The 27,938-nt window shown below is 32.7% G+C and overlaps 2 pseudogenes; both read left to right on the forward strand.

The window, feature by feature from the left end:
• Positions 1-18,542: 18,542 nt before the first annotated feature.
• Positions 18,543-21,036, forward strand: LOC149563225 (putative 26S proteasome non-ATPase regulatory subunit 3 pseudogene; annotated as a pseudogene).
• Positions 21,037-22,378: 1,342 nt separating this feature from the next.
• Positions 22,379-27,938, forward strand: part of LOC149563226 (coatomer subunit alpha-2 pseudogene) — a 69,833-nt pseudogene continuing 64,273 nt past the window's right edge.

Here is a 27,938-nt window from a genome sequence, read left to right on the forward strand (position 1 = left end):
ATAGAAAGGGACGAGTATTACATTAGACACTACAATTTTTTTGTATATTAGATATTAATAAAGGGTGAATTAGTAGGTAGGAGAATTCCATTCATTTTAGGCTTTAATCTACTACAAATTATAATATAGTGCAACCCATTAAAAGAAATCACAAATGATGGGGTAAAGGGATAACCTTGTCATATGAATCTAACCAAGGAGAATGCCTCAACAAGAACTCAATTAATTTTCATCTAAGCATTGACATCTTTGAATAAGACTTGCACTTTTGTACAATGTTCTTTTAGAAACCTCAATGCCTTCATGATAATAGTGATAAATGAAATTGACTCAAAACTACGTAGTTGAATCCTGATAGCATTATCATGATTTGATTTTCCATGGAAACTATCTCCTACTTATTCATAAAGGACCATTCAACTTAGTCATATTCTTTTTCAATATCCAGAAAAAAATACCAACATCTAGTCCTCTTCTTTTAGTCCAATAGATCTTCCCAATTGGTAATAAGGTTTTGTAATATATATTCTTTATAGATAAAATCAATTTGGGTCAATAAGTTTGACTCAATTTTTTTTTCAATTGAATCCTCATAAACACGAGTCAATGAATTTGACTGAAAAACTACATGGTTGAATCTTGATAGCAATATCACAATTTGACTTAATGTGAAAAATATCTCTTACATATTGATAAATGAGTATTCAACTTGGTCATATACCTTAGCAAAGTCTAGTAACAAAATACCACCTTCTTGTCCTCTTCTTTTAATCCAATTTATACTTGATAGCAATATCACAATTTGACTTACTATGAAAAATATTTCTTACTTATTGTTAGACAACTATTCAACTTGGTCATATACCATTTTAAATTCTAATAACAAAATACCAACATCTCGTCCTCTTTATTTAGCCCAATCTAGGTCTTACTAGATGATTATAAGGTTTTCTAATTTATATATGTTGTTGATAAAATCAGTTTGGGTCAAACTGAATATTTGAGATAAAATTTTAGTGAGTTTCTTGGCAAGTGCTTATGGTAGAATTTTTTTAGAGGCATTTTCTAATATTACAGGTATCAATTTTTTTAGTAAGATTCTTATCCTTGTATTTGGATATCATTTTGATAATACATCTATTAATATTCTCTCCTAATGTCCCCTTCCTAACAGTCTCTTACTAGACTTTAAATAGGTCATCCACTACTTGGTCCTTATTAACTTATATAATTTTGTTGGCAACCCATTTTCTCTAGGTGACTTACAATTAAGAAATAAAGTATTAGATTTCTAGATTTCATCTTTATTGAGTTCCTTGCTAAGCTCATCAACCATATCTTCAATAATCTTAAATTGGGTGATGCTCTTGCAAAATTTATAAGCTCGATGACATTCATAACCTTTATCTTCAATAGTTAATAGATTTTGGTATAATTTCATAATGCATTACTAATTTTAGAGCTTTCATAACTATGTACATATTGTTACCTTAAAAGGGTCCTATTACCACTCCATTTTGTTTCTTACTCTAGTTTTTTGGGCTTGGACTATAGATCTTTTTATTATAATATATAAATAATAAATAGAGATTTATATAGATGTTAGCAATATTTCATTTGGGAAATATATATATCTTCAATAGAAAATAGATTTTGGTATAATTTCATAATGCATTACTAATTTTAGAGCTTTCATAACCATGTACATATTGTTACCTTAAAAAAGTCCTATTACCACTCCATTTTTTCTTGCTTTAGTTTTTGGGCTTTACCTATAGATCTTTTTTTTTTTTTTTGTAATAAATAAATGAATAAATATATGAATAAATAAACAAATACACACACACACACACATGTTAGGAGAATTTCATTTGGGAAATATGCATATGTACATGTGTGTGTGTTAAAAAATTAAAGGAAAAAATATATTATAAAATATGTTTTAAATTTTTTTAAAAATAAATTATCTTAGGTAGCAAGGCCATCACTCCCCACCACCTTCATTGGACCACTATAGTGGGTACTACCACATACCTATGGTGGGTACCTCCATAAGGATCATCAATGAGTACACATTATAGACCTACGCTGTCTATTACCACACCATTTTTTTCTTACTCTAGTCTTTTGGGCTTTAACTATAAACCTTTTCTGTTATTTAAAAATAAAAATTATATATATATACATATATATATATATACATATATATATACATATATATATATATACATATATATATATACATATATATATACATATACATATATGTATATATATATATACACATATATGTATATGTATATATATATGTATACATATACATATATGTATATATATATATACATATACATATGTATATATATATGTATGTATATATGTATGTATATGTATATGTATATATATGTATATATATGTATATATATGTATATGTATACATATGTATATATATATACATATGTATATGTATATATATATACATATATATACATATATGTATATATACATATATATACATATATATACATATACATATATATACATATATATACATATATATACATACATACATACATACATACATACATACATACATACATACATACATACATACATACATACATATATATATATATATATATATATATATATATATATATGTCAGCAACATTTCATTTGGGATATATATATTTGAGATAGAAAAAATATATTATAAAATATGTTTAAAAATAAAAAAATAAAAAAATTTAAACTATCATAGGTAGACGGGCCATCACTCCCCACCACCTTCATATGGCCACTATAGTGGATAATACCACATACCTTTGGTGGGTACCTCCGTAAGGATCATCAATGGGTACAGACTATAGACCTACAATGTCTACCACCAAGAATTGTGGTAGGATTGTGAGTCCCCATTGGGAAGGTCGCCATCGTATGGTGAGATGAACCCCCTCTTTATTTTTTAATAGTTTTAATTTTTTTAATTAGTATTTTACTTTTAATTTAATAATATATATAATTATTATTAATTAATTATATATATGTCAATTAGTATAAATTATTACATAATAAGTATAACTTCATTAATTATATATATATAAAATAACCAATTGTGTAATTAATATAATTAATATATTTATGAATGGAAGGGAAATAACTTGGTTAGAGTGTTGGGCTTTCATGCAAGAAGTGATGGGTTCAAACCTATTTTCCCTAGCCAATGGATAACAATAGGACCCCATAAACCCTATCAGTTAGGTCCATTCCCTACCCCATAAACTATTGGCACAAAATCATGCCCCCCCCCCCGCCCTCTAAGGGAGTGGATGAAAAGACTAGGTCAAAATTCTATAGAAATTGGAGAGCCCCTCGACTACCAAGTAGGCTATCATGAAGCATTGGTGCATTAATTCAATTTAATTTAAACTAATCAAATTTATTTTCATAAGCCATGAATTTAACTTTATGGTATTTGTATGTAGTTATTTATAGTAATTGTCAATTTGGGATAGTTGGACAAGGATATTATATCAAAGGCTTGGAGTATTCTTGCATTGCATGAGTTGCTTTACTTAATCATTCTTCCCAATTTTGATTTTTGAAATAATCATTTTATGTTGCATGTGTAATCTTTGAGGTTCTATTGTGGTTGTCATGCTATATGGAGGTTGACTTGAATATCATGTGTTTTGTTGCATATTTCTCATAGGTGTTTACTGTATCAATATTTACTACTGACCTTGATTTTAGAAATTAAGCTCCTAAGCATGTTCTGTAAACTTGAGAGTATTTTTGGATGATATGATTGTTGATAACTAGTATGTTTCTATTGTATTATGGAATCAATTTGGTTAATATTTGTACCTTTATGGTGTTATTTGGTTTATGAGCTCAAGTCAGTTTTCTAGGTGCATAAAGGGGTAATTTATTGTAGTGAGATTCAAGGCCCTAAAGTAGCTAATAGAACAACTCATTGTAAGTAGCTTAATAAGTAATAATTTAATACATTAATAGTTTTTAAAAATGAATTCATAAGATGTTTTGTGTACCTTACCCATGTCTAGAGTACTAGTAAAGGCAAGGATGGAGAGCGAGATGATTCTTTCCCATCTAGTGAGGTATTGAGGTCTGACATTGTTAGTATCCTTGTCTATTTGATAGGTTTACTTATGTACATATGATCACTTGAGCACATGTGTCCAAAGAGGCTTTTAGGATAACTTAAGGATTATACTTATTGTACCATCTTAAAATGGACACACTTGCCTTTTAAGACCTTTTATCTCCCTCTTTATAATTTCATCTTTGGACCATGGATATGCCCATGCTCGATCTCTTTTTCTTCTTCCTCTTTCCACCCTTATCTTTCTAATGTGTAACCTTTCTTTCTATGGCACCTGGGACTTGACCTCTAGGAATAGGTCAACTTAGGTCAACCTAGTTTGGACTAAGTTGACCTATGTTGACCTAGTCCCCCTAGGTCAACATAGTCCTCAACTAGGTTGACCTAGTCCCCAACAGTTTTAGAGTTCAAGGTATGAAAGGCCTTGAGGGTTTAATCAGTTTGTTGCTGTTACCTAGTCGACCTATATTATTTTCTTGCTTGAAAACTCATATATAAGGAGACTCAAGGGCTTCATTTTCATATCATATTCATAATTCAATTCCAAGATTTCAATATTTTTTTCTCAAGTGAAGATTTCTTCCTTTTGCATTCAAGGAGTTCAATTATCGAAGACTTTCAAGCATTTTTGGAAGGAGATTTCTATCTAGTATTGAAGCATCCTTTGTGAGCATTTCCTCTTCAAAATCTATCTCATTGTTGATCATCAAGGGAGGAGATCTAAAATGAAGCATTCATCATCTTCTTCATTGATGGACTTTTATATCCATGGCACCATGATGGGATTATTGTAAAGAGTGGAGATACCCTACATTTCTAGTTCAAGATCTACATTATATTTTCGTACAAAATCCTTACAAATATGGTTTCAAGCAATGTGAATCCTAACAATTATCTTGTCTTTCAGTTATTTACATTTACTTTTCTCAATTATGGTTAATTCTTTAACCTAGGGATTGACCAAGGAAAGCCCTCATCAAACCCCAACCCGAAGCCTTTCTTTTTTGTGTTGATTTGTAGGTTGGGAGTGACAAAATTAAAAATTCAAAACCTACTATTTGCAAGATTTCTTGAGTCATCAGTTGTAGATCACTAGACTACATCAACTTGGTTGTAGGATGTCTTCACAAGTTGACCTAGTTCTTTAGACTAAGATTTTAGGGAAATTTCTAGGTTTTGTTCCTTTCATCATTTTATTCCAAGATCGACGAACAAATATTTTGATATAGTTTAGATCTTCAATTTTTGGAGTGAAAATACATCTTCTTGATCTACATATTTCAAGGTGAGTCATTTATATTTTATTTCCTTTCATATATTTACCCTAGATTTACATTATCTAAGTAATTAGTTTAATTCCACACTCACATTATCCTATAAAGGGCCAAAGAGAGTATATTTTCTTGTATTGCATTCCTTTTTATAATTCAGATTTAATATTAGATCCCTTCTTCCTTTGGATCATAGCTAATATAATTTGAATCATAAGTGGAACCATACTTGAAAATTCCCCTCTTTCCCTCACACACATTTAAATGGCTTAGTGACCCCGTAAAGTGGAGGCCTACATATTTTTAAAGTGCTTCCATTTTACCACTAAAAACTTATGCAATGACACTTACCTATATGCATCTTATATTTCCTTTGAGTGCCTTTGGTAGAGTGTGCAGTGCCTCTTGTGATAGAGAGCTTGTATGATCTCATATTTATACTATCGATGACACTATGGTTTTATTTCTGAGTGGAATTTGGTGTTTATCTCCTCAACAAAATAGGGCTAGGCCTTTGGGATCCATATAGTTAGGCAATAGTGATTCTTTCTACCATTTAAGGAAAAAAAATATTCTATCAACTTAGTATCATTTTTTGGGTTAATTCCTCTTGGGTTCACTATTGAGGCCTTACAAATCAGCTCAAGTTTAGCTCCCATAGAATAAATTATATAAATAGTGCATCAAATAATTTGAGTTTGTCCCAAACCCTATTTTCATAATGCAATCTCAAGATCTCCCAAGTCTTTTAGCTTCATGAGTTCCTTTTCTTTACCTATAACTGGTCTAAATAGTAAGGCTTCATATCTTATTGTCATGATGTTCTTACATTCTAGTTTATTACACACATGCATATGCACACACACATCACCATATGGTAAAATCAATACAAAAACATGCCCAAAATAATGAGATGAACAACCATCGTCAACTCCAAAATTTGTAGCTCAAGAATATATTTAAACAAGTGATTTTCAAGGATTATCCACTTGAAGTGAAATAAATCATATATCTTCGACCCTATATTTATTTATTAAATATTTAATAAGATCATTTTAATTGAAGAAAATTAACTTTCCCTTAATTTAAAGGTTATGATGAACCTTATTTCCACCAAGAGAATTGAAAGCATTAGATCGATCCATTTGTGACTCATTGCCAAAATCCTTGTGATTTTTTTCAAGAAGCATGTTATAACTAGAACACATGTCTATACAAATATTGTAAGTTTCAACCACTTTTTAGGGTAGGTTGTAAGGCTACTTGAACGTATTTGATCTATGCTACAAATGGGGACTGTTTAGACTCTATGGAACAACCCTTTATAATAATTTTTGTGAGAGATGGGCCATGGGTATGGAAAAAATCTATTGGCATTACATTGCTAGATTTTCTAGAATTTATAATAAAGTTTCTCAATCTAAAATCAATAATATAAAGAAAATTGAAATATAGTAGGTATTTCATTTGGTTCTAGGAGTAATATTGTTGGAATTGGAAGTTAAGGCTTTCATCTTAAAAAATAATAATTAGATAAATATAAATTGATAGAAGAATGATTTGAATTTTTTATTATTCTACAAGGATATTAAATTTACTAGGGCTCAACCTTAGATAATCAACTCAAGATATTAGGATCTATTCTACAATTTCAAAGGATTCACTTACTAATTTACAGACAATAAACTAAGAGTAAGGGGAAAATTTTTAGACCTAATAGTTGTTAGTATGGAAGCAATATATTTGGATGGAGAATTTCTAGACAATACATATCTAGGGGTGTTTGAAAGAGCATCATGTTATTGTTTCCTTGATTTTCAATCTTCATTATGATGCCTACTTGTTGATTTATATTAAATAGAGTGAAAAGAAAAGAACATCCTATAATGATACAAGCACATAATATTGTGCCTCTAAAGAAGAAACTATCATTTTTAATTTCCATTATATTAATCCTAAGAGAAAAGATAATTTAGCTCAAATATCTATGCAAATTTATATAGCATAACCACAAGTGACATTTTAAAAACATAAAGACAAAAAAATAGATGAATATGAGAAATATCCATATGTGTGGGAAAACCCTTTTAGGTAAAAAAATCTACAATCCAAAGCCACTGAACCAATGTATTAATATGAAACAAATAAGTTATAATACACTCACAAGCTTATAGAATCAACATGGAGACTAGAACTTGTTCTTCTCTAAAGAGACAAAAATAGTATAGAAACTCTATAATAATCACCCTATCATTTTCTCTTTGAATAGTTTGACACATTTCAATAATATAAAAACTAGGTAAAAGATAAAGCATCTTATATCTTCAACAAAGTAAAAAGTTGAAGAAAGTTGATCATCTATGGCTCTAACTTCTCATTACTTATCCAAACAAATCCATATTTCTCATTAGGTGTAAATATTAAAGAAAATCGTATCAATCCTTAACTTAGGCTACAAGAAAAGAGACAAAATAATAATAATTTTTTTTTCATTTTACAAAAGAAACTTTTAGACAATTTTTATCAACATGGAAAATTTTGATCAAATATCCTAAAAAGTAGGAACTCTAAAGAGAGTGCATATTTCCTTAAAAATGTGGATTACACCAAATATGTTGTCCTATACAATATGAAACTTGTAAAATTCTTCAATTGAAATATAGTATGTCACCTCTTAATTTAGATAACTCACAATATTAATGGAAAATTTTACAAATAAGAAACTTGGATACATAATTATGAAAACAAATGATTAATCAAATGAATTACCAATATAAGGAATCAAAGGTTGTGATGCAAGGTAGGTATGAAGAAACTCAAGGAATTGCTCCAACCACTTGTTAGAGTAGCACATGGGAGCACACTACCAAATATAATAGGAAATAAAAGAATTCAATTGTCAATATGAAAATCCAATGAAATTTGATTATAATTTGTCAGACATAAAGCCTACCCTTTGTAGCCTTCAATTATGACAAGAAACCAACATGCGATCTTAGAAGATCAAGAAGCTAACCTTTCAATTTGGTCTACTAAGTGTTACACCTCAAACTACAAACTATATCTCAATATATAGCTATCAAGAAAAATGAGTTTCCTGATAGATTACATTTATGAAACATATTATAAGAAAATAAGTTCTACCCCAAAAGGGAAATTAGTGACCACACAATTAAGTAAACTATAAGCCACAAACTTAGAAATAGGTCCATACATGATACAAGAATCCCTTCCCAAAGCTATGAAAGATCATGAAACAATACAAACTTTGTCAAAGCCAAATACCATATGCTACTCGATGTACCAGCCACGAACACACCATGATAAATAGTGAAATATAAATCTCTAGAAATAAAACATTAAGAAATGAGATCAAAGACATGGGATCCATGATAGGTTGACTATAGGAAATGTTTTTTGCAAGTGAAATAAACAAGACCGTTCAATTGATCAAATGACTAAAGCATAAAAACAAAGGTAATATTTTTGGTTGATGCTGTTAGGATTTAAACCATAGACAAAAATAACAATTACATGCAAATATAAACTATATCAAAAAATAATAGATCTCATAGAAAATAACACGACACCAAGATTTAAAGTGGTTCACCCAGTCCCTAGGCTACGTCCACCAAACAACAAGTCCAATATTATTACGATCCAGTGATTACAGCCTGATTACAATCTGTAATCCCTTACAGCTCAATACCACTGCAAGAACCAATTTTCACATCACACCTTATCAAACGATCCCTAACTCTAAGCCTTTTTATACAAGTATTTTTGCTACTTTAAGGTTAAAACATGTCAGCCATAAATTGGCAAATATAAGCAATAGCCAATTGGTGAATAGTAGCCCAAAATTTTGTGCCATTTGTGAATGGGAAATAGTAGCCCAAAATTTTGTGCCACTGGCAAATAATAACCCACAAATTTATGAAGTATGTATAGTACTTCCCTGATCAGTCACCACAAACTAATAGATGCAAGATTTTAACGAACCCAAGTTGCTTCTGCATTAGAAATCTAGGATATTTAAGAAATTGATGTCCATATTGTTGATCTCAAATTGGTTTTGACATATGAGTGTCTATAAAGTTAAGTCATTTACAAGTTAGAACTTAGTTCATGCCAAAAAAGTAATGCATGCCAAGTGAGATACTTAGTAAGTGCTAAGTAAACAGTTAGTGCCAAGTCACTCAAGTGTCAAGCAGTTAGTATATGCTAAGTCATTCAGATGTCGAGTGATAGCATTGGAGTTGCAGATGATGTCAAGCATTAAGGACTTTAGATGCTGAGTAAAATAATTTTGACATAGTTGTTTGTAATGGGACAAACTACTATGTAAACTATTTTGAAGCTAACTTAAGGATTGTTTTGTGATCCTAGATGATAAGAAAGAATCTTAATTGAGAATCCCTATACATTACATGCAACCAATTAGTTAAAGGGATGTTTTGAGTGGCTAGGTGGATGAATTACAATCATTGATTCATACCTAACCCTAAGTCACCTAGGTTTTCTTAAGGAGGAAAAACTCTAAAACATGGATTGAGCGAAGAGAGAAGTTTGCATGTGCAAACAAAGTATTCATGGAAGCTAAGGAGTTATGAATGAGAGATACATTGTAGAATTAGTTAGAGGAGAATAGAGGAAAATAATTAGGGGACAAAAGAGATAAATTTGATCAAAGGAGGATCAAGGATACATGCAAAGAGGTGATATGTTATCTAGCAGCAGAGTGCTAATGACAAGATCATTTTTGAGACATTCTAATAGGTGAATCAGTTAAATCTCTTAACAAAGTAGTTTTAACAAGGTGCTTACTTCATTGTAAGTTGAAGTCCTTTAACTAGACACACTTCTAACAGGGTATTGAAATCCTTTAACAGGGTAAGATCTAACAATCTTGTAAGTCTTTAACAGGGTAGACCTTTCACAGGGTAGATCATGTTTCATGATCAAACATTGTAACCTTCATTGGATACACTTTACAACTATAGTAGTGAAGATTTGTGGGTGTCATCCCCACCCTAGTTTTACCTTCTCATTGGAGGGTTTTTGGGTAATTATATCTTGTGCCATATGTGTGAATGTTTATTTTTTTTCATGTTATGGATGTATATGCTTAATTTATTATTTTAGTTTATGTGCACAATAGTGAGATGGATGTGTGTTGAATTATTTTATGGTTGAAGTTTTGAAGAGTTGATTCAGCCCCCCTCTCAAAGTTTATTTTCATATTGTATTTCCAATAATTGGTATTAGAGAGTTGGTTCTCTAGAAAAGGAAAGTTTTGCAGCTTTGAGGAAAGATCTTAAAGATGGAAGTCTACAAGTTGGGAAAGACTATTGAGAACCAGAAGATTGAAATCTAGATTTTCCAACATCAGTTGAATGAAGCAAGAGATGATCTAAAGCGCTCATTAAAGAGAAGGAAAGAGATAGCTATTGAAAATAATGCCACACAATGCCAAGAGGAAGACACTAATAAATTGTTTTCAGATGGAAACACAAGTGAATGGAAACAAAAGAATGGAGCCCTAACTGAAGAAGTCAAAAATCTTAAGATACAACAAGAAGTCCAATCAATATTGCTATGTGAGGTCACCGAGTAGAAAAAGAAAGTTGGAGAGGAAAAAGTCATGATTGAAGATGACAAAGGGATATTGATCAACAGATTGGAAGAAAAAACATCAGATGTGAATAGGATTTCTTACATGAAACTGGAAACATTGAATCAAATGATGATTGCAAATCGTGAATTGAATAGTAAAGACATTGTGATCATAACCTTGAAATTATAGAATGAACAACTGAGTAATGATCTAAGAAGGGAAAATGAATTTTTTGAAAGTTTCAACAAACCAAGTGAAGCCATCAAGTACTTTGAAAAACCATTGAGATCCCCCAAATCCAATGATGATACTATTTGATTAGGATACACCAGCATTGAAGAAGGAGAATCATCTAAAAGTGGTGAGGAAAGAAGTAACAAAGGTAAGGACTCCAAGCCTACTTGTCATAATTGTGGAAAATTAGGACATACTACTAATGTTTATAGGAGCAAGATTGCAAATTAGAATCCTAAGCAGAAGTTCATGGGTCATTGTCATAAGTGCAACAAGCAAGGACATTAGGCACATAAATGTAGAATCAAGACCATGAGCATACAAAGATTTGAAGGATGCTACTACAATTGTCAGAAGCATGGACATAGAGCATATGAGTGTAGATCCAAGCCCAAGTGGTCATCAAACAAGTAGACAAAGGTAAGGCACAATGGAAACTCTTATAATTGGGATTATAATATTAGGTATAGTTGTCACTACTATCAAGAGTATGAACATGTTCTTGAGAATTGCATAAGAACACATTTCAGAAGTGATTATAGTAGATGGTTAAGTCAAACTACATGTTTTAGTTTCTTAGAGATTGGTCATATAAGTAGACATTGTCAAACAAAGTCAAAGGCACCAAGCAATGAGTTCAACAAAGGCAAAGAAAAGGTAGATATTGAAGAAGTCAAAATGCAGATGAACAAAACATGGAAGAAGAGGGAAGATTGCAGTACATCAAGTTCAGATGGTATCACTTCACCTAATGGGTCAGGTGGTCACAGCATCCCCAATTAAGAAATCAAGAGGTATGTGTGGGACTAATATTTAAATGATATACCATGCATCAGTTCCAAGAATTTAGTTCTAAAAATATTATATATGCATGAAGAAAGATGCAAAGTGTTGTTTAGAACTTGGAAGAAATCTTTAAGTTTTGTCAATTTTCATGTTGTTGCTAAGGATGACAAGTTTCGATTGCCAAGTGAAATCTAGTTGATGGTGATCTATTGTAGGTGATAGTGTTGGCTGAGCTCGTAGTGGTTGCCAAGCATGAAGAAAATTACATGGAAGTTGAGTGAGTTGGAATTACTGTTGAAGCTGAGCTTACAACTGTGTAAGCACTGGGCATTAATTGCAAAGGTTTAAGGGCTATATGATTGATTTTTGATTCATTTGACATCATTTGAACTTGGAGAGATCATGAAGAGCTTAAGGAAAATTGAAGAGATTTCTCCAAGCATTTGCAGACTAGACTCAACCATTTTTTGACACCATTCATCAGATTAATGAAGGTATTTATCATGTGCCGAGCTACATTGTTTGAATCTTTGCAAACCCTAGGTAATAGATATGGCATCTAGTTCTTCTACTAATAAGGTTAAAGATGGAATGGAAGTTTTAAATGTTCAATTAATCAGTAATCAGATCAAACAACCAAACTTTAGAGAAATTCATTACATTATATACAAGCAAGACCCATATGGTGCATTATCGATGATACCACCACAAGTTTTAATGATTCAAGATGTAAGATGTTGTTACACATGTAAGGTGGGTAGAATAGGTGACATGGAGATCAGAGACCTATATGGAAAATTATGTGAACACAAAATATTGAAGGATGAATCTAAGATTGTAGAAAGAAAAGGGTTAACTCATACCCGAGATTTCTCCAACATTTTCAAGACATAGTGGATAAAGATTGTTTTAAGTAGGATTCATGAAAACTCTATGTGGTTAGAGGATGGACCTATCAAGATTAACATGAGGATTGTGTAGAGGGTAATAGGCTATCCAACCCTAGATAGACCTAAGACCATGAGAAGTGATGCAAAAGAGGTTATTGAGAAAAACACAGGGACAGTGTGGAATAAGAGAGGAATAAAAATTGACACCATCATAGATCCCCTAATTGCCTTTGCAGTAAGGATAATTGCACATAAATTCTTTCAATCTAGAAAATTATATAGTGTACCTTGCATTTATGTTGACATAGGCTACACGATAGCCAAGAAAGATCATTCTTATGACCTTGCTAAGTTACAGTTACAACAAATATCAAAAAACTTGGGAGCCATAAGGAAAAACAAGAGTGCACATTGCAAGTTTGGTTCAGTACTTGTTTGTATATTTTTCTATGTGTAGAACACATTTCCTTCTTTTGGTAAAGTTACGTGGAAGATAAATAGATATATTGCACTACATATAGGTGAATACATTAAGCAACTTGGAGAAAATTTTGAGTCTATAATGACTAGCTACTTTGAAGACTCTAAGAAGCCAACAAAACAAAAAATGAGGATGTCGCTAGTTGAGAAGCATTTCAATGATGTTTTCTTTCTAGTTGATACTCGCTTCACATATGTTCAGGCTACTATTCCAAGGGTGAGATGGCTAAAGCCTCTAGGTTATGAGATAAATGTGGATGAGGCATCTTCAACAATTTCTGCTTTGCTAGTAGAAGAAGTAGATAAGAAGGCTACAACCTTTGGTAATTATTATGAAGCCAGTTCTAAGATAACTATGGAATTGAAGACAACCTCTATAATAAGGAAGAAGAAAAAAATTGTTAAGACACTTAAAGAAAAAATTGGTGAAGGGACAGAAGAAGATAATGAAGAAGAACACAATGAAGATGATGATGAAGAAGGTGAATATGTACCTGCTCAAGCACCACTGGCCATAACTCAAGGTCAAGGAGAAGACCAAGGCGGAGAGGAAGTAGAAACTAAAGAAGGTATCAAGGGAGAAAAGCCAATGAAGCACCTATAGCTACAGAGAAGAAGAAGAGGAAAGCTAAAGCTTTGGTAGCAAGCAAACCAAAGAAGGTTATAAAACCTACACAACCTAAGCCTCCAGTTCCTGCTACCAGGTTCATAATAAGAGATACTACTAAGAAGGCTGAAGAAGTAGAAAAGCCAAAGGGAAAGAGAGCTTGGTCAGCTAGCAAAGAAGGTGAGTCTGAGAAGAAAAGAAGGAGAAATTACATTTCTCCCGCTAAATCAAATGAGGAAAGGATAGAATCTGATGACAAAAACCAATTCAAATAGGTAAGTCACAATCCTTCTTCTAATTTGGACAATTTGTGTGAGAATATAAAGAACAATGCTGACTTATTTGGATTCACACATGTTGAGTTTGATAAACTTGGAAAGGTTGACATGAACCAAGTAGAAGAGTCTATATATGCCATGATGGCAACATTCAAGAAGACTCCAATTGATCTTGTCAACTCTATATCCAAGAGTGTATATGAAAAAGTTGAGCAAAAATGGTAGTTCAGTTTCAATACATAAAGGAAAATCAAAGAGACTACACTAGCAAGTGTGATGCCAGAATTGGATAAGGCTACAATGACAAAGGTCATTGAGAAGTACACGGGGAGATTTGCTCCTAAATATAGGGCTTTCATTATTATGCAAAATTACATTGAGGATGTTGTTCATAAATTCACCCAAATATGGAAAACAATATATGGGCTGACAACACCTAAGGCAATTAAGAAGACACCTGTTGAGGTAGGTGTAGATAAAGGCAAGAAAGAAGTAACTGAGGTTACTAAAGATGAAACTAATAAATATGCACATATGGAAGACACTGAAAATAATACAGATGCATAAGCCATGACTGAAGTTGAGTAGCAAACAAAACATATTATACCAGATATACTAGTGTCTAGTGCCAATCCACAACATGGGTTAGATGCATACACATATACAGTAAAGATCAAGGATATATCTGATACTATCATTTAGAACATCAATCCTCTAATAGAGGAATATATGAAGAAGATATTAGTAGATTCCACCACTAAGGCACAACTATGCAATCATCCTATATTGGTGAGTGTGGATGAGATTGAAAAGGAAGACATGGCATTTGTAGGGGACAAAACATAAAAAATGAAACATCTATAGCCCCTCACTAATTTACAATGGTACAACCTAAAATGCCTATTGTAGTGTATCAAAGGAAGGAGACAACAACATCTAATGTTAGCACAATGGTGCAAAATGATACAGTACCAATAGTCTCAGTAGATGAAATAGATGAGAAAAATGAAGAGAAAGGTACTAAGGAAGATAGAAAAGATGGAACACAAGTTCAAACAAGCTAGGAAGATAATCTTGCACCTACAATGCAAACTCAAGGTGTAATTGAGATTCAAAAGCAAAAATAGGATAGGATTGAAGAGTCAGTATTAACTACCAAGCTTGAGGAGAAATTAGCCAAATGAGCATTGGTCACTTTTCTAGAAACTACTACTCCTCCAAGTCAAGCTCTTCATAGGCCAAGTATAGAAGCTACACCTTTGTAGTAATCTTGAGGCCTAGTCCTAGCACATCAAAGGTAGATGAAATTACATCATTTGGTGATGATAACTTGGATGAAGTGATTATATTGCCAAAGTTTGATCTTGCAACAATCACTACTAAACATTTGAACATACTTCAGGATGCTCTTGCACAAAAAACACCAAGAACTACTCAAAAGGGAGCATAGGTAGAAGTAAGCATTGCAAGATATCAATGACATTTTTCTTGATGCATTCAGCTTGCCTGCACCTGAAGTAGACAAGCCCATCATGGAACAATTGGTAAACATAGTAGAAAAGATTAATGATACAGACCTAGATTCAAATGTAAAACTAATTGAGTGGTTTGAAAGGAAATCTTAAAGCAAAGTCAATGAAAATATATCAAGTGCCATTGGACTTAGTCAGGTTGAATTAGCAACCAAGATTGATAGTGTAAAGAAAGTATTAGAGAATTTTTCTCTCTTTACACCAAGTTGTGTGATACAACTTTGTTCACACAAGAAGTGTAGTGACATATTGACAATATTGAGGGAGATATGAAGAAAATAGGTACTACTCTACCCAATTCCCCATCTCAGAGTCAAAAGCACTTTAGGAATTTGATGAACTCCCAAGGTCAATTTGCAGCCATACATGCTCAAGATGCTAATATTTGGGCTACACTGATTAACATCTAGTCCATGTTGACCCCACACATGGAGATACTACACAAGGAACTAGCCTTTGCAGAAATAGTGATGAAGAAAGATTCCCATCTTTCTACACATGAAGGCTTAGTTCACCTTGCTGCAGAGTTAACTATCCAAATCAAGTCATTGGAGGTAGCATGTGATAGCTATGAAGATAATACTTGAGGTCCATAAAAAATTCTTGGACAAACACACTATATGTGTATAACCCTTTGACATAAGTGTCAAAAAGGGAAACAAATAAGTAAGGGAGAGAAATAAGTCTTGGGGAGAAATAAGGAGAAATAAGTTTTTGAGAGAGACAATGACTCCAAGGAAAGAATGAATACAGTTTTGGGGGAGTCAAAGATAAAAAAAGAGTTCAACATAGTTCGATGTATGCATATTTACTCAGTAGAAGTATTGGTTTAGATTCAAAATGTTACCATGCTTTTTGATACCCACATTCTAAACTTCCAAGCCAACTCTACAAAGTAGATTTTGGTTGGTTTTTAATTGCTAACGATAGTTTATGAACTATGATCTATGAAGAAGATATAGTTGTGATGATATGTTGAAGTTGAACCATCAAATTTAGAACTTCAAATTCTACTTCAGCTTCAAGATCGGGTCTCCAGAAAGTTGAATTATCAATACATTCCAAAGTGCAATATACTTGTACAAAGTTGAACTCGAACTTGAACCAAAGGTTTCAACTTTAACTTCAAGTTCAAGTTCAAGTTAAAAGCTTTAGTCTACAAAATCAAAGTTCAGAGCTCAAACTTATTAGCACAAACGTGCAGCCTAATTTTCCCAATTTTCCAAACGTAAATCTGTGTTCTCAAAATCAGATTTTCATGTTAAGGCTCAGTGTAGATTCAAAGGTTCGATGATTCAAAAGTATGAAGACAAGGTTATGGTTGTGAGAGAAAAGAGAAAAGGCTAACATTCATGGTGCTCAAAGCCCAACTTCCACCATTGACTTTGAAGATGTGAGTTATCTACAGGTCAGTGTAGTATAATAACCCATAAGCTTGGAGGAATATGAGCAAAGCAAGGGGTTTAACATAAGTGAAACTTCGAGGAAATCTTTGAAGCCAAATTCTCAAACAAGAAATACATCAAACATGAATTGTTTGGGATTCTAGAGTGACATTGTCTTTGATCTCTTTGACAGAGTGTTAAACCAGAAGTGGGAAGTATTTCTATTTAGACACAAGTGTTGTTGGTGCTATGGTGAAGGGAAAGCACAATGCTTGATAAGGAAATGTGAGCTCAGGTATTTTTGAGAGAAGGCATGGGTGTAAATATCCCAAGATTGATCGCAATATCATAAATGGTTTGCACAAGTAATTATTACCAAGTTGCACATAGACTAAAGAGAATACACTATTGGTGAAACATAGAAGTCACCATCAGTATTATGGTGAGATTGATGAGTCTCAGCTTCTTAAACAAATATAAAACCCCACACAACTTAACCAAATATTTGCCAAGATTGAAAATAGAACCTATGCATGGAGAATGTGAATTGAATGCTGGACAAAATGCTTGGAGGTATAGCAGCAAGCACCAAGCCGAATAGAAGAGTACACTGCCAACTGTTTGATAGAATGCCCGGAAGCCATGTGACTTCTGAAATGTTGACTCAATACACCATATTTTCAGCATATCTTGCACTTGATCTTCATGAAGATATGAATTTGTTGTAGTCCCTCCTATATATATATATATATATATATATATATATATATATATATATATATATATATATATATATATAGCAGCAAGCACCAAGCCGAATAGAAGAGTACACTGCCAACTGTTTGATAGAATGCCCGGAAGCCATGTGACTTCTGAAATGTTGACTCAATACACCATATTTTCAGCATATCTTGCACTTGATCTTCATGAAGATATGAATTTGTTGTAGTCCCTCCTATATATATATATATATATATATATATATATATATATATATATATATATATATATATATATATATATATATATATATATATATATATATATATATATATATATATATATATATTCATTGTCAAGCTTATGGAAGACCTGAATCCTCAAAGGCATGCAGATACAAAGATCAAGGCTCAAATTGTCTTGCATCGGGTTGGTGTAATCTTATATATGTCTAGAAAATGGATGGATGACTACACCCCTGTCCAATCACAACTTATTCTCCTATTAATGGTGCTACCAAATGCCCAAAACCTTGTCAAAGTATGACTATGCAGGAACAAGGGATAAGCAAATTCTTACCAGAGATTGAAGTGAAATTGTTTTCTAAACAATTCACATAATGAGTCAGGAAGAAGAAAAGGATATGGAGGTTGACACTCTGATGAGGGGAGGGCATCAAGTAATCTTCAAATCTATTCATCTCATTATCTTTTTATATAAAACCATTTCCATTACCTTTCTTTCAGACTGTCATGACATAAAACAAATCATTTACATTTCTTGCAAATAACAATAGAGAGAAACTGATTCATGTTCACTATTATAACCTTCCTGACAAAGATCAAAAGCCAACAGAAGGAAACATAAAGACTTAATAAAAATACATTTCATTTAATGTCAAAGTCAACAAAACATCAATGGCTCTCTGGTTAAAACCAGAGAGCCCAATTTCCTCTCACAATCTATTCCTTATTCCTCTAACCACTCTATTGATCTCTCTTCGCTATTAAAATAATGTCTTTCTTTTAAAGACAGCCGAAAACAGTTACAACCATTTACCTTCCCGTGTCCCTTCCTATCCATATTCGAATTTTCATTACAAATTTCATATGATCTCAATTACAATAACATAATAAATAGACCATTTCACATTATGGTTCCAATGACTTAATAAATAAATCATTTCGGAGATGAATTTAAAAAATATAAAATTAATAGAGGGAGGTGCCCCTGCACCATACTCCTGAACTTCAAATTTTTCCATGTCCTCATGGAAATGCATTGATGAGAATCTTTGCCTCTTCACCATCATCACTAGATCGATGCCTCCTCCACTTTCTTATCTCTTTCACTAATGACTCCCATCAATGGAGTTATGATGGTTGCCTCCATGGTGCTTCCAATTCTTCAGTCCACTCCTCCACGCTGCATCATAATCTTTGTCCCTCACCTGGGAGTCCCACCATGCCTCTCTCCCCAGTCTACTGGTGACACACAAAGGACCATCCTCTCTAGCCCTGGATCATCTCCTATGATCCTTTGGTAGACCTCTCCTGTCCACCCATTGCAACTAAGTGAACCAGTACCATTCTGCAACCACAAACCTCAGAACAAGAATCCAAAACAACCCAACACTGCCTGGTGTAGATTCTATCCATTTAAACGTTCAGAATCTTCTGAGCTCTGATACCAATCTGATGAGGAGAGGGCATCAAGTAATCTTCAAATCTGTTCATCTCATTATCTTTTTATATAAAACCATTTCCATTACCTTTCTTTCAAACTGTCATGACATAAAACAAATCATTTACATTTCTTGCAAATAACAATAGAGAGAAACCGATTCATCTTCACTATTATAACCTTCCTGACAGAGATCAGAAGCCAATAGAAGGAAATATAAAGACTTAATAAAAATACATTTCATTTAATGTCAAAGTCAACAAAACATCAATGGCTCTCTAGTTAAAACCAGAGAGCCCAATTTCCTCTCACAACATATTCCTTATTCCTCTAACCACTCTATTGATCTCTTTTCACTATTACAATAATGTCTTTCTTTTAAAGACAACCGGAAACAGTTACAACCATTTACCTTCCCGTGTCCCTTCCTATCCATATTCGGATTTTCATTACAAATTTCATATGATCTCAATTACAATAACATAATAAATAGACCATTTCACATTATGGTTCCAATGACTTAATAAATAAATCATTTCGAAGATGAATTTAAACAATATAAAATTAATAGAAGGAGGTGCCCCTGCACCATACTCCCTCAACCACAAATCAAGTTGTTTCTTCCAAGCACAATATTCTTCCAGAGTTGGAGATATTTGCATACTTCCTGGTAGTGATTTATTTGATTGAACAAAAACAATAGATGCCATTTCTCGTTTGAAGCAATTAAGTCAAAGAACTCTTGATGTTTTGGCTGCTAGGTTGTACTTTTATTATGCATACAACTATGAGCTGACAGATTCTCTTGCTGAAATAAGAGGTACTCATCTTGCATTGCATCGAACAACAACATTGCGACATGATGAGCTGGGACATGAAACATTGCTAAATCTCTTGCTTCGAAATTACTTACAGTATAATCTATATGATTAAGCTGAAAAACTATGCTCAAAAGCTCCACGATTTGAAGCTCATTCAAATCAATAGTTTTGTTGTTATTTGTACTACTTAGGAAAAATACGAACAATACAGCTAGAGTACATGAATGCAAAGGAGATTCTTTTGCAAGCAGCTCGTAAGGCTCCAGTATCAGCTCGTGGCTTCCGCATTCAATGCAATAAATGGGCTGCTATAGTTCGATTGCTTCTTGGTGAAATTCCAGAGAGGACAACATTTATGTAGAATGGAATGAAGGCAGCTTTGAGCCCCTATTTGAACTTACAAATGCTGTTCGTATAGGCGATTTAGAACTTTTCCGCAGGGTTGTGGATAAGTATTCGAAAACATTCAATATTGATAGAACACATAATTTGATTGTTTGATTGCGCCACAATGTGATAAGAACTGACACCTATAGAGATCCATTTGATTGTTTTCCCTACTACATGGTTGTCCTGTATATGATGTGTCATGTGAACAAACTGGCATAATACTAACCCAAATGAAGATTGTGACAAATATTACTTCTTGAGGGTATCTTTTAAGATAATCTGAACACACGTGCTAGTCAAATAAATAAATAAAAAGGATTCCAAATGTAACTAAAAAGTTACAGGAAAAAGCAGATGATAGCTAGATGTCAAAAGGAGGTTGAAAGGGTTCTTCTTTTCCAGTTCAGAAGTTCTACAGCTACTACAACAGGGAAGAAGATAGTTTAGTTTTGTGATAAGGGAAGGAGCTTTGTCGTATGCAGATTGGTTGTAATAGGGGGATAGAACAATATTATTGTTGTTTTATCATGTTTCTGAAATAGAGAGAGATATAAGTGTGTTTGATTTTGCAATCATACACATTTGTGTTTCTGATCTGGAAGGATTTTGAGTCCTTTTAATTCTATTTTAGATGTAGTCCTTTATTACTGTGTTGAACGTGATATATGTAGTCTTGTGGTTATGTATTTACACTTTTGCATAATGATATTTGCAACTCTTCCTATCTCTTCTATAATGCAGAAAGTCAAATAGGTGATCTAGGGTTATTTATTTGCTTTCTCTCTTTAGGTGTTAATATGATAATCACATTCATTCCATATTGATGGATGAATGTCAGAAAACCCTTCATGTCTTCAAGTTAAAGACATAACCAAATATCACATTCATTGAATATCTTTTATGAGGGAGTTGTACCTCTCAATTCAAAGGATAGTTATCAATCAATGATAACTGATCCAACTGTTAGTACATTTTGTCTTTCTTGTTGGGCATTTTGAGTCAAGTTTTACGATTTATGCAAAGGAAAAAACTATTTTCTAACAGTTTTTGGCGACTCTACTGGATAAAGAAAGTAAGTTCCAATGTGTATTATGGTTGTGGTTGCTACTCAGCCATAGGGAACTCGGATCCGCTCGTTTGCCTTGCTCCAATATTTAGCCCTGGATCATGGGAATACCTTCTCAATTTTTTTGGAGATAAGACTCAAGATCCAAATGATCACATCAAAGCAGTCATTGTTACATGTGGTGTTCTTGATGTGTAGGAAGAAAATGTATCCATTAGGCTATTTGTTCAAAGCCTTGTGGGAAATGCCACTGAATGGTTTCAGAATCTACCAGCTAGATGTATCGCCACCTGGGATAATCTTAAGGAAAAGATCCTTGAGAGGTTTCAACTCACAATTGATGCCTATCAATTGTTGACAGATCTTTTTAGAATTCAGATAAAAGAAGATGAATCTGTAAGAGAGTTTGTTGACAGATTTAATCAGACTATTGGTAAAATCCCTCTAACTCATTAGCCTAATAAAATCAATTAGTTAGGCATCTTTACTGTTGGAATGGAGGTTGAAGTTCTGTTTGGGTTAAGGCATCTTGCAATGCAAATTTTGGTAGATACTCAAAAGGAGCCAATCAAGTTGGATGATGACTTGATTCTTAGTGGCTTAAAATCTACAAGAACTCCACAAATGAAAGACTACCTTGGTGGAAAACAACATTATCCAAAGGTTGAGCCTTCTAAGAAGAAGCTTGTTCTTAAAAAGAAAATAAAATCAGCACCTCTTGTCTCTTCTGGTCAAAATTTGACAATTTTCTAAGAAGAAGATTTTAGAATACCTCCCGTGATTGAAAGCAAACACTGTGATATGGTTGGAGCATATCATCTACATGTTGAGTATGGTGCTAAAGATCGTCATGAAGCCACACCCGTTGAAAATGATTCTTTAGATACAAAAAAAGAATTTGGTTTGCATGCTGAAAATAATGATTAGCATCTTCCTCAATCATCTGATATGATGACTTTCTTTGCTAGGTTTTCCACCTAGGGGGAACTTGGTGATAATCAGTTGCACAAAAGCTCACCATTGGTTGTGCCCTTGCAGGAACTTGAATCTTTTTCTTATGAAATATCTAACGTTGTCCCAGCCATCGGCGATGATTGAGAAAACATGATAAATCAGCGTGAACAACAAGGTAGTTATTATCTTGATACACAGAAGGAAAATCAGATTTGTCATCTTCATTATATCTCTCAAGGAGGAAGATCGGATTTTGAATTACCACAAGAACAAGAAGACTCTTTGAAGGGCATTCTTGATGTTGAAACAAGTAAGAGCTTGTTGTCAGATGTTTTCTTTCTAGAGTTAGAATCTTTTAGATTTGATACTCCTAACATATATCCAACTAGCTACTTTGGTCAAGAAGGTGTAATAGACCTTCAAGACCCAGAAATCCATAAGGGTAGCAATGCTAAAACAAATAATTTCTTGCATGTTGATTATGAATGCTCCAGATAATGCATGCCCAGTGAGATACTCAATAAGCGCCAAGTAAATAGTTACTGTCAAGTCACTCAAGTACCAAGCAGTCGGTATGTGTTGAGTCATTCAAATGTCGAGTGACAACATTGAAGTTGTAGTTGATGCTAAGAATCAAGGACTTTAGATGCCGAGCAAAATAGTTTTGACATAGTTGTTTGTAATGGCACAAACTACTATGTAAACCATTTTGAAGTCAACTTAACGATTTTTTTGCGATCCTAGATGATGAGAATGAATCTTAATTAAGAATCCCTATGTAGTACATGCAACCAATCAGTTAAAGGGATGTTTTGAGTAGCTAGATGGATGAATTACAATCATTGATTCATACTTAACCCTAAGTCACCTAGGTCTTCTTAAGGAGGACAAACCCAAAAACATGGACTGAGTAAAGAGAGAAGTTTGCATGTGCAAACAAAGTATTCATGGAAGCTAAGGAGTTGTAAATGAGATATACACTGTAGAATCAATTAGATGAGAACAAAGGAAAGGAATTAGAGGATAGAAGAGATACATTTGATTGAAAGAGGATGAAGGATACATGCAAAAGGTGATCTGTTATCTAGCAGTAGAGTGCTAGCCGTAGGATCATTGCTAAGACATTCTAATAGGTGAATAAATTAGACCTCTTAACAAAGTAGTCTTAATAGGAAATTGTAAATCCTTTAACAGGGTGCTTACTTCATTGTAATTTGAAGTCCTTTAACTAGGCACACTTCTAACAAGGTGTTGAAATCCTTTAACATGGTAAAATCTAACAATCTTGTAAACCTTTAACAAGGTAGACTTTTCACAAGGTAGATCATGTTTCATGATCAAACATTGTAACCTTCATTGAATACACTTTACAACTATAGCAATGAAGATTTGTGGGTGTCATCCCCACCCCAGTTATACCTTCTCTTTGGAGGGTTTATGGGTAATCATATCTTGTATCATATGTGTGAATGTTTATTTATTTTCATGCTATGGATGCATATGCTTAATTTGGCATTTTAGTTTATATGCACAACGGTGAGATGGATATGTGGTGAATGATTTTATGGTTGAAGTTTTGAAGTACTAATTCACCACCCCACCCCCCCACCCGCCTACCCGCCCGCCCCTCTTAGAGTTTACTTTCCCTATTGTATATCCAACACATATTAGGGGACATGATCACTTTGAGAAAAAGGATAATGATCCAACTTAGACTGGGAAATTCATGTACTATTCTCAACTATTTTATTCTATCACTAAACAAGATATTCCATGCAATCCTTTCCTCTAGTTCTCTTACTAATTCTAGTATCCAAGATTCTCTCAATACTTTCTATCTTTTCGTAGATAATCAAGATCGTCAATTGTTTCATCATTTGACTCAAAGTATATATATATATATATATATATATATCTAAAATATTGAATATAGGTGAAATATCTATGTCCTCAGGTAGTTCAACTTCAAAAGCATTGTCATTGTCAAATTTATTCAATATCTTACAAGGTCCAATCTTTCTCATCTTTAGCTTGTTATAAGTACCAAAAGGAAATATGTTTTTCTTCAAATAAATGATTACTTCATCCACAAATTTTAAATTTTTATGTATCTTCTTCTTATCTTCTTTATCCTTGTATTTCTGATTACTATGCTCCAAATTATATTTCACTTCTTTACGGAAAGCTTTCATGAAATCAATGTACTCTTCTGCTTCTTTTTTCCTTCATTATCTAGATTCCTTAAGTTAGTAGTCTCTCTAGGATGTATGTCTTTAATAATCAAAAAATTTATCTTTTAGTACTTCCATTCATTGAATTGTTATATGAAAACTCTACTTGTGCCAAAATCAAATCCCACTTATCATGTTTATCTCCAATTCAACATGTTAACAAGTTATCCAAACTTCTATTTATAAATTTAGTTTGTCCATCTATTTTTTGGTGAAATGAAGAACTAAACTTCAATTCACTATTCAACCTCTTCCAAAGTACCTTCCAGAAATATAAAGTAAACTTAGTATCTCAATAAGAAATAATAGACTTAGGAAACCTATGCAATCTCACAATCTCCTTGAAAAAAAAAAATCTTCTATGTGCACTACATCTAATGTCTTCTTACATAGTATGAAATGAGCCATCTCAAAAAATCTATCAACCACAAAAAACATAGAATCATTACCTCTCTAAGTTCCAAGTAATCCAAGAATGAAATTCATACTGATATCTTCCCAGGGTTTACAAGGAATATGCAAAGGTGTTTACAAACCAACATTCTAACTTGTTCCTTTAGCAATTTGACAAATTCCCAACTTCTCACAAATTTATAAATATCCTTATACATATGTGGCTAAAAATATCTTTCAAAGATCCAACTTGTTATCTTATCAATCCCAAAATGCCAGGTGAATCCTCCATTATGTTTCTCCTTTATGATGTTATCCCTTATAGAACCTTTAGGTATACACAACTAAATTGTCTTGAACAACATGTCTTTCTGAATGAAATAGTCATCCCATTTACTCTATTCATCCACTTCAAGTGTCTTACAATATTTTTTACAAAGTCAAGATCAATTTCATACAAGTTCTTTAGCTCATCAAAACCAAATACTTCAACCCTCATCTCTGTAAACAAATTTCTTCTTCTACTCAATGCATCTGCTACCCTTTTTACTATCCACTCCTATGCTTTGATAGAAAAGTAAAGTTCTGCAAGTACTCAACCCATTTCATATGTCTCTAATTTAGTGTATTCTTTCTACCCAAGTATTGAAAATATTTATGATCAATAAATAACACAAATTCCTTAGGCACCAAGTAATGTCTCCATTTCTTCAAAGCTTGAATAATAACATAGAACTCATAATCATATACAAATATTTCCTTTTAGCATTATTCAACTTCTAACTATAAAAAGCAATAAGTTTACTATCTTGACTTAGAATAGCTCCAATTACATTACCACGACTATCGCAATCAACTTTGAACACTTTAGTAAAATCAAGAAAAGATAACATAGGTAACTATGTGACCTTTTATTTCAACGTTTCAAAGCCCTTATGTTCTCCATATGTCCATTTGAATTCTATTTTGTCATCCTTCATTTTCTTGTCATTGCATTACAAACTGAACTAAAATTTATGATAAACCTTCTATAGAAACTAGCCAAACCATGAAAAGATCTAACTTCACAAACATTCTCAAGTGTAGGCCAATCCAAAATAGCTCTTACTTACTCAGGATCTATCTTCAAACCATTAGAAGAAATTTAAAAAAACAAGGTATACAATTTTTTCCTTCATAAAAGAGAATTTCTTCAAATTGATCAACAACTTTTCTTCCTTTTAAGTCTCCAAAATACTTTCCTTATATGAATAAATTATTCTTCCTTGGTCTTACTCAATATAACTATATCATCAAGATAAACAACCACAAATTTACCCAAGAGTTTTTTCAAAATTTCATTCATCAACCTCATAAAAGTATGAGGTGCATTAGCTAAAGCAAAAGGCATAACCAACCACTCATACAAACCTTCATTTGGCTTAAAAGTAATTTTCCACCCATCCCCTTCTCTGATTTTGATCTGATGATAGCCTCTTTTGAATCAATCTTTGTAAAATACTTTGCTCCACTTAAGCAATGAATAATGTAATCCATCCTAGGCAAAGGAAACCTATAGTTTAGTTTTATCTTGTTTATAGCTCTAGAATCAGTGCACATTCTCCACTCACAATTATTTGCAGGTTCCAACACAACTAGTACTACACAAGGAACCAAAATTTATCTGATCAAACCATTTTGCAAAAAGTCTTGGACTTGTCTACTCAATTCTTCATTTTACAAGTGTTAATATGTGTGGTTATTTACTAGGAAAACTAGCTATAGGAATAAGAAACATGTAATGGCTAATACTTATAACGAGAGGCAATCCATCATGTACATTATCTAAAATAATATCTTGAAATTCTGTCAACAAGGACTCAATCTCATATGCATGCTCAAGTTCATCTTTCTTTTTTGACTTTCTAGGAATCAAAGAAACCATACATTTGGTTTCTTTATATCTATGATAAACTAATTTTCTTTATATTTCTTTCTATTAGGCTAGATAATATATTGATTCAATCTACCATCTTGCAAATCTTGTTTATCATACTTCCAATGTCTTCCCAACAATAAATGACAACAATCCATAGGCATAGTATCACATAAGACTTCATCATAATAGTTTTCAATCTTGAGTTTCACAAGGCATTGCTCACTTACCAGTTCTTATATTTATCCTTGATCCAATTTATGTGATTAGGATTAGGGTGCTTCTATTGACATTAAGGTCAATTTGTCTATTAGTGACTTAACACTTACTTACTTGGTTACATTTCTACCAAGCTCTACAGTTGCTACTAAGCTTATCATTCATCCAACAATGTTAACCAAGTGTTTTAGTTTCTACTAAGCTAAGTAATTAGAGTGTAGTTCATGCCGAGATTCATAGCGTCTATTGTGCATCTGAGATAGTTTATAGTATATCCTGAGTGTAGCCGAGTCTACCAAGCTATCTAGTAGAAGTGATAAAGATCTTAGTATTAACTGAGCTC

Source organism: Cupressus sempervirens, chromosome 4, assembly GCF_028749045.1.
Source record: "Cupressus sempervirens isolate cs-2001-9-10 chromosome 4, ASM2874904v1, whole genome shotgun sequence".
NCBI lineage: Eukaryota > Viridiplantae > Streptophyta > Pinopsida > Cupressales > Cupressaceae > Cupressus > Cupressus sempervirens.